Here is a 9,522-nt window from a genome sequence, read left to right as displayed (position 1 = left end):
TCACTGCTTCCTGAACAGGGAAGTGGATGTCTGCAGATAAGAACCCTCTGTCTAATCTAGAAACATGAAGGAAGAAGTTTGCTGGATTGCAAGTGACAGTGAAGAAAGCCACAGGTGACATATCTGACTGATTAAAATGTTATTTAGCTCAGGGCATGGCTAATGATGTGGAGCTGGAATAGTTTGACAACTGTAATTACACTCACTATCACTGTTACTTGTTTATAGGATGGTAATGCCTAAAGGTCCCACTGGAGCCTGAAACAAGGTTGTGCTGGGTGCTGCACGTGCATATCTCAGTAGCGCTTTGATAGCTAGTGATACAAACAGACAAAACAGAGATTGAAAGGAGAAACGGGGGGACAGAGATAAGAAGATCTTCCTGCAGGTCATTTAGGGTATGAGCCAGGACTTCAGTGCATCCAGCTCTCTAGTGCTCTGCTGGCCCAGTGAGATGAATGGAAAACATTGCAGCCTTGGAAAAATAGTGCTTCTTCTAATTCTTTGGCCAGTTTTGATGATTTAGGACTGCTCTATTTATTTATTTATATATTTTATTTTTTCTTTTCCCCATTTGTGCTGGAGAAGGTGAACTTTTTAAATACCTATTCTGAATTCAAATATCATTTTCATTGTTATGTTTCTGTTTTGTTGGCACTATTCGTAATGACTTCTACCCTTCAGTGGAAGCAAAAGCTTATCATACCATAAAAGTGGAAAGGTCACAGAAAACTTCAGAGCTTTTGAAGAAAGCTGAGGAAAATCCATTCCCAGTTCTAGGCAGAGAGAGTGGCTGATTTCCAGACAGGTAAATGGGCAGGATAAGGCCACTTCATGTCCGCTGATGGCCAGTTGTATGGACCGCGAAGATAATGGACTAGCAGCACAAGAGACAGTGCCAATAATCTAATCCAATACAATCTATTTCAAGTGGTAGAGACCTGATACTCTACGACAATGTGAGGAAGACCAAACTGTCAGGCAAACTTTGAGATGATCATGTTCAGGATCTAAAACTCTTAAGACAAGTGTCAACACAGGAAGGGTGAAATAAAGGCATGAATGCCATACAAGTACTGATAAATCTCAGGAAGTCTGGAAACCAGGGCAAATGGATGGAATAAGATGGTGCTTTGTGTTAGCAAGAAGCAGAGGTTAGGGAAATGTTATGGGTCAGCAATAGAGTGGTTTTGTGCAAATCGCTGCTAAAGAAAGACAGCCTTGCTAGCCTGCTCTTTGCTCTTAGCTCCAGTCTACAGTTATCAGACACATAAACAATAATGGGAATTACGGGAGACTTCAACTTCCCAGCAAAAGACTGAAAGATGATTACCACTTATTCTCATACAGATATACTATGTGATGGATTTCTTCACAAAAGTGAAAAAATATAAGACCATTTTAGACTTGGCTCCTGTACGGGTTTAAATGTAGTAAGATTTGAATAAAGTCTGATCATGAGCTGACTTTTCTCATTTTACATTTCAAGACAGACAACACCAGGCTTAGAACGAAGGTTTTGAGGCTTACAAATGCAAACTTTGAAATCTAAGGAAATGAATCATTGAGTCTGACTAAGCATCTCTGGGACTGGAGTGCAGAGAAGGCAGAGTTAAAATTCAAAATTCAGATGGGAAAAAAGCAATGAGAAAAGGTACATTTCAGAGGTTAAAAACTGCAAAAATAAAGTACGAATGACCCAAAACCTCCTTCACGTAGGAAATTAAACAATAATAGTAAATGATACTTAAGCCACAGAAACCAGGGGGAACAAAGAGAACAAATTAGGACAGTTGCATACTCGAGGCAAAAATAGATCAAAAGTTAATGATGTCTCAAATGCTGCAAATCTTATTTCCTGCATCTAACAGCAACAACAATGTGATATTAAGGGCAGTGACAGGATTCCCATTGCAAATGAGGGTAGGGCACTAGGCACAACATCATCTGAGGTGAAATAAAAATCTACAGTGATTCAAGTGAAAAATGACAAGCTGATATCTACCTAGCCTATTAACAGCATTGGCACACAGAACAACAACTCAAGTAGGAAAAATACGTCACAACTGTGCAAATCAGGGATAGTCCCCAGAATGGGAGAGTAACAAATACACTTCTGTCCAGGAGAATGTAAAGAGTGATCCAGACAAGTGCAGGCCTGTTAGTTTGACATCAACGCTGGGCAAAGTTTTGTGGCAAGAAGAGATAAGACTAGGGAAGTAGCGGGTAATGTGGAATTTACAAGATAATTTATTAAAGCTAATTTGTTTCCAGAGAATTTAGTAGCTTGCCTTTGTAGGACCAGTGCTCCCCTACACAGGGGATGAACTACATCTATTTCACTTTCTGTGAGCTTCTGATACATTATCTATGGATTTGGGCTTTGGGGCTGCAAGTGAATCAAGGGAGTTTGCAATTGTTCACACTGTTCGAAGAGGGAATTACCGGCAAAGGAGAGGTTCCCTGTAGTGATTCTCAGAGACAGTTCTGAAACTGCAGCTGCTAAGGAGGCAAAGACTCATGGAGAAATGTAGGCTGGAAGGGAGCTCTGAAAACCCAACCTCCTATTCAGAGCAGAGATGACTTCAAATTTAGGTATGTTCAGTATGGACATGGTGGCCGAAGACTAAAAATTTCATATGAGCTTTGAGATTTCCAGGTGACATAAAGTTGGGAAGTCCTACCGAGCCTGAGAGAAGGATATCCCTTGTGATTGAAATGGTTCAGGTGAAGTGACATTTGATAATACAAAGTAGAGCCATGCTTAGAGATTCTCAACCAAGGGTGTTTTTTTTTGGTTTTCTTTTTTTTTTTTTTTTGTCATGTTTGCTATATGGCAGTCAGGAGTTTAAAACAAACAATAAAACAACAAAACCCCATGTTCATACACTGTTAACAGAAGAACTGAAAAAGTTAAGTGGTTATATGGTGTGTATGGCTATTCTTTTTTTTTTTTTTTTTTTTTCTCCAGTATAAATACACCTGACAGGGCAGCCCTGCCACACATTTAAGACATGAGGCAAAATTCTGCCACTTGTATTCACATTGAACTTAGGAGGAAGTGTTCAGAAGACAGAAGGAACAAGTTGCCTATTGTGTGGAAGGGAATTAAAGGACATCATTCTGCTCAGCCAGATGCCAGTTGAGAGAAAAATATGATGTCTCTGTGAAAATGCATTTCTTGAGTAAATATCAAGGAGAATTAGGAAATGTGTAAGTTGGGAGATACATCTGAAATGATGATTGCAGTTGGCTTATGAGGAACTTTGGACAGGAAATTGGTAGAAACTTCCCATTTCAAGAATAAAGTGCACCATAGATATGAAGTCAGCATTCACCTAAAGAGTAGAGGCCAACTCAAAGCCCCCACAACAAAGCAGTGGACAAACCAGAACACTAACATGTTGTGGTCTAGAGTCACACAGATATACATAAGTTTACTATACCTAAACATCTGAGGGGTTCCTTTGAGAGGCGGAGGGCTTGTGCCCCATTTCCATTTCCACTCTCAGTGTCCCCTGCCTCAGAGAAGGATCCCAGCTGCTTGGCTTCCCTGGCCTCTGATGCCAGGCTACCAGAGCAGGTATCCCAGCATCGCAGCAAACAGGTGACAATTTGAGTGCCACAGCAGTCCTCATTGCGAGCTGGACGCTCAGGGCACTTGCGGCCACCCACCTTTGTGAGCTCCAAGGCTGACAGTGACTCTCTGCTGAGCTGCCACGGCTCTCGGGTGTCCCGGTGACAGAGCTTTCAGCGCTAAGCTGACTGCCAGGAGAAAAGGCTGCCGTGAAATGGCTGCTCCACAATGCCAGGAGCAAGGTCTGCTGGGCTGGGGGTTCACAGGGGAGCTCAGCCTTGGGCCTGGCAACTGCGCCTGGAAGCCAGGGACGGCCTTGGTGTGCAGCTGGACACCTGGGCCTGAGAAAGCAAGGTCTCTTTCCAGACACTTGGCACCATCGTCACCCAGTGGCTGTCTGAGGGGGACGAGAGAAATGCACAACATCTCTTCCTTCCCTGAAAAAGGGATGGATTTGGACCCCAAAGCAAGCTCCTTTCTATCAAAAGCATCACGTCCTCCTGTCTTTCTTGTATTTGGCTATGACTTTAGGAATCCCTGCAATCCCTGCAGCTGTGTCCCCTGCCAGCTTCTTGTGTGCCCCAAGCATCCTCGCTTGCAGGGCAGTAGAAGATGCAGAAAAGGCCTTGCCTTAGTGGAAGCACTGCCCTGCAGGAGCTCCAACAACCCTCTCAGCAGCACGCTGTAGCCCCCAAATGCCCTCGAAATGGCACATTTCAGCTACTGGGAAGGAAATGAGCTCGCTCAAGGTGAGCTACCCGCTCAAGGCCCAGGTGTCTGTGAGGCGGTGTTGGCAAGGAGTCCTGTTGTGTGAGTCCGTTCTTTGTGGGTGCTCCGTCCCCACAAGGCTTGCTTTTCAAGGCCCAGGAGAGTCTTGTGGGCACTGGCCTGGGGTCCCAGGCTGAGCCAGCTGCTGCCTGGCAATCAGGGAGGCTCGCTCGGTGTCTTGGCTTGGGTTTGCAAGGCCAGGCTGTGGGAGCGGGGGGCTGCAGGGGTGTCCTCTGTGAGGAGAATGCAGCAGCTGCCCCATGGGAGCTCAGGGCCGCTGCCAGGAGGCTCCTTCCAGGAGGGACCCACCCGCTGCTGCCCAGAACGCAGAGCAAAAGGATGATGTTTGCGCCTGGGGGAGAGCCCATCTAAGAAAGGGAACAAAAGCTGCTGCCCAGCAGCGTCTGGCTCAGGGAGGAGTGAGAAAGCTCTGTGCAGCCCCCAAGGTCCGTGCAGCAGGAGGCAGGAGGTGCTCCAGGCTCCCAGCAGCAGTTCCCCTGCGGCCTGTGCAGGGAGAGGCCCCTGGTGGAGCAGGCTGTCCCCCTGCAGCCCATGGGTCCCCCGTGGAGCAGATCTCCATGCTGCAGCCCCCCTGTGGCTGGAGGAGCCCCCGGTGGAGCAGGTGGATCTGCCCTAGAGGAGGCTGCGACCTGTGGAGGACGCCCCAGAGGAGCAGGGTGTTCAAGGACAGGTTGGAGCTGGTGCTTAGGAACATGGTTTATTGGGTGACATTGGTAGTACAGTGATGACTAGACCGGACAAATGTGAAGGTCTCCTCTAACAATTGTGATTCTATGATACCTCCAGCACGTCCTCCTCCACCACTTCCTCCTCATCATCCACGGCCTTTTTCTTGTCCACTGCCTCCTCCTCATTCGCTGCCTCCTCCTTGTCTACCGCATCCTCCTCGTCCCCCGCCTGCTAATCCTATTTCTCATTTTCCTCCTCCTTCTCCTCCTTCCCTGCCTCTTGCACCTCCAACACCTCCTCCACCTCCACTGCCTCTTCCTCCTTCTCCTTCTCCAGCCCTACGGACTATTCCTCGTCCACAGCCTCCTCCACCTCGGCAGAAACTTCCTGGCCAACTTCCTCTGCATGCTCCTTGCTAAGGCATGCTGGTAGCAATGATGGTGAGCCCAGAGATGTCAGGAAAAGTTGCCACGAACCAGGTGTGCCAAGGCGGCTTCTCTGGGAGGCTCTGGTTGTGAGCGCTGCCCACCGCTCCTAATTCTAGTTCCATTTGTCACCCCACAGGACCATGGCACCGTGGCCCTGTAAGGTAGCAGCTGGCGGCTCCTATCATCTTGATGACGCTCTGTGATGCGTTGCTTGTTGCCTGGGTAGCGATTGTTAGCTCTTATGCAAATGGCTTGTCATCAGTCAGGGGTGTGGCTGCTCCTCCCTATAAAAGGGCCAAAGGGGGGCAGTGGGAGCCAGAGTGCTGGAGAGGGGAGATGGGAGAAGATGGAAACAGAAAAGGAGGAGGATGAGGAAGAGGCATAGGTGGAAAAGGGGGGGGGTAAGAGGGGAAGGGGGCAGTGGAGGAGGTGGCGGAGGAGGAGGTGGTGGCGGAGAAGATTGAGGAGGTGGCGGAGAAGATTGAGGAGGTGGCGGCATTTCTGGAAAAGGAGACGGATGAGTAGGAAGCGGTGACAAAAGAGGAGGTGAGCAAGGGCTAGGCAGAGGGACACAATGGAGGTGGAAGAGGAGAGAAGGTGGAGGAGAAATAGTAGAATGTGAGAGAAGGAAGTGGCAGCAAAAAAGAAAAACAAAAAGGAGGAGGTGGAGGAGGACTAGGAGGTGGTGGAGGAGGAGGCCAAAAAAAAACAAAAAACAAAAGAGAAGGAGTAGAAGGTGGAGGAGGAGAAGGAGGTGGAGGAGGAGGTGGTTGAGGAGGAGGAGGCAGAGGACTCCAAAACAAAACACCCTCTCTGGCGCTGAGCGTTGACCACCGCTCCTAATTCTAGTTCTGTTTGTAATCCCACAGGACCATGGCACCGTAGCCCTGTAAGGTAGCAGCTGGCGGCTCCTAGCAACTTGATGACGCTCTGTGATGCATTGCTTGTGGCCTGGTTGCCTGGGTAGCGATTGTTAGCTATTATGCAAATAGCCTGTCATCAACCGGGGATGTGGCTGCTCCTCCCTATAAATGGAGAGGAGGAGGAGGAGGAGGTAGTGGAGGAGGTGGTGGTGGTGGAGGAGGAGGAGGAGGAGGAGGAGGCGGTGGAGGAGGAGGAGGAGGCGGTGGAGGAGGAGGAGGCGGTGGAGGAGGAGGAGGAGGCGGTGGAGGAGGAGGAGGCGGTGGAGGAGGAGGAGGAGGCGTTGGAGGAGGAGGAGGCGGCGGTGGAGGAGGAGGAGGCGGTGGAGGAGGAGGAGGCGTTGGAGGAGGAGGAGGCGGTGGAGGAGGAGGAGGAGGTGGTGGAGGAGGAGGCGGTGGAGGAGGAGGAGGCGGTGGAGGAGGAGGAGGAGGTGGTGGAGGAGGAGGCGGTGGAGGAGGAGGAGGAGGCGGTGGAGGAGGAGGAGGAGGAGGCGGTGGAGGAGGAGGAGGAGGAGGAGGCGGTGGAGGAGGAGGAGGAGGAGGCGGTGGAGGAGGAGGAGGAGGCGGTGGAGGAGGAGGAGGAGGCGGTGGAGGAGGCGGAGGAGGAGGAGGCGGAGGCGGAGGAGGCGGTGGAGGAGGAGGCGGTGGAGGAGGAGGAGGAGGCGGTGGAGGAGGAGGAGGAGGCGGTGGAGGAGGAGGAGGAGGCGGTGGACGAGGAGGCAAAAAAAATCGAAAAAATAACAAAATAATAGTAGGAGGACGTTGCGGAAGGAAAGGTGTTTGAGGTTGAGGCCAAAAAAAAAGAATCCAGACAAAAGAAGCATAGGTGGAGGAGGTGGCGGAGGAGAAGGTTGTGGAGGAGGAGTCCAAAATAATAATAATAATAAAAAAAAAAATATATATATATATATATATATAGTAGTATGTGGTGGAGGAGGAAGAGGAAGTGGTGGAGGAGGAGTTGAAAAGGAGGAAGAGGCCAAAATGTAAAAGACAAAAAAAGAGGAGGAGGAGGACGTGGAGGAGGAGGAGGTTGTGGAGAAGGAGGCCAAAAAAATCACAAATACAAAAAAAGTGGGTGAGGAGAAGGAGGTGGGAGAGGAGGAGGCCAAAAAATAAAAAACAGAAAAATCCTAGAAAATGAGGAGGAGGAGGATGTGTTGGAGGAAGTGATGGTGGAGGAGGAGGCCCCAAATAAAATATATGAAAATATTTTAATTTGAAAAATGGATGGATTTGGACCCCAAAGCGAGCTTCTTTCTCTCGGAAGCATCACGTCCTCCTGTCTTTCTTGTATTTGGCTATGACTTTAGGAATCCCTGCAATCCCTGCAGCTGTGTCCCCTGCCAGCTTCTTGTGTGCCCCAAGCATCCTCGCTTGCAGGGCAGTAGAAGATGCAGAAAAGGCCTTGCCTTAGTGGAAGCACTGCCCTGCAGGAGCTCCAACAACCCTCTCAGCAGCACGCTGTAGCCCCCAAATGCCCCCGAAATGGCACATTTCAGCTACTGGGAAGGAAACGAGCTCACTCAAGGTGAGCTACCCGCTCAAGGCCCAGGTGTCTGTGAGGCGGTGTTGGCAAGGAGTCCTGTTGTGTGAGTCTGTTCTTTGTGGGTGCTCCGTCCCCACAAGGCTTGCTTTTCAAGGCCCTGGAGAGTCTTGTGGGCACTGGCCTGGGGTCTCAGGCTGAGCCAGCTGCTGGCTGGCAATCAGGGAGGCTCGCTCGGTGTCTTGGCTTGGGTTTGCATGGCCAGGCTGTGGGAGCGGGGGGCTGCAGGGGTGTCCTCTGTGAGGAGAATGCAGCAGCTGCCCCATGGGAGCTCAGGGCCGCTGCCAGGAGGCTCCTTCCAGGAGGGACCCACCCGCTGCTGCCCAGAACGCAGAGCAAAAGGATGATGTTTGCGCCTGGGGGAGAGCCCATCTAAGAAAGGGAACAAAAGCTGCTGCCCAGCAGCGTCTGGCTCAGGGAGGAGTGAGAAAGCTCTGTGCAGCCCCCAAGGTCCGTGCAGCAGGAGGCAGGAGGTGCTCCAGGCTCCCAGCAGCAGTTCCCCTGCGGCCTGTGCAGGGAGAGGCCCCTGGTGGAGCAGGCTGTCCCCCTGCAGCCCATGGGTCCCCCGTGGAGCAGATCTCCACGCTGCAGCCCCCCTGCGGGTGGAGGAGCCCCCTCAGGAGCAGGCCCCGGGCTGGACTGGAACAGGCTGTGCTGAGCCTGCTTTGCCCGTGACGCTCCTTGTGGAGTGATCTCCCTGTCCTTCTGGCAGCCCTTGAGCCCTTGCCAGCCTCTTTTCTCCCCTTGGCGTTGGAGGAGGGGCAGGGAGAGAGCGCTTGTGCTGGAGCTCAGCTGCCCAGCTGAGGAAAACCACCACGGCTCTGTCTTGCCGCTGCTGCAGCACGCTGGTAGCAGCCAGCACCGTCTGTTCTTCGAGCCTCAGCAAGCCCACAGCATCTTCCCAGAAGGGATCCCTTTCCTTCACGCCTCCAGAGGCTGAGGGCTTGTGCCCCGTTTGCAAGCGCTTTCTCAGTGCCCCCTTCCCCAGAGAAGGATCCCAGCTGCTTGGCTTCCCTGCCCTCTGCTGCCAGGCTCCCGCAGCTGCTATCCCAGCAGCGCAGCAGCCAGCTGACAATGTGCTCGCCTGGAGGACAGCTGCAATCTTGTCCCATGGCTCGCAGCTCGCCCAGGGATGGGGATCACCTGCTTCCTGCTGCTTTTCTATCTAATCTCCTTTCCAACAGCCTCCTGTGCCCTGGGATGGCCCTACCTTGGGGTAGGCTGCCTCGCCTTCCTCTTGCTCCTTCCTCTTCTTGGGAGGACTTTCTGCCCTTCCGAAACGAGATGACTTCTGCATGCATTCCTTCCCCTTGTGTGTATTGGTGCCTGAGACAGCAACGGGGTCGTCCCCGGAGCCAGCTGTAGGGCCTGTGCCAGGCTTGGAGGGGCTGCAGGGAACATGCCAGGGGCTGGAGGTGCTGCAGGGAACATGCCAGGGGCTGGAGGGGCTGCAGGGTGTGTGACAAGGCTTTGAGGGGCCTCAGGTCCTGCCGCAGTGGTTGAAGTCGATGCAGGGAACATCAGAGTTGTTGGAGGGGCTGCAGGTAAAATGCCAGGGCTTGCAGCAGCTGCAGGCTGCGTCACAGCTTTGCA

Source organism: Aythya ferina, assembly GCF_964211825.1.
Source record: "Aythya ferina genome assembly, contig: HAP1_SCAFFOLD_103, whole genome shotgun sequence".
NCBI classification, from domain to species: Eukaryota; Metazoa; Chordata; class Aves; order Anseriformes; family Anatidae; genus Aythya; species Aythya ferina.
This window is presented reverse-complemented; position numbering follows the sequence as displayed.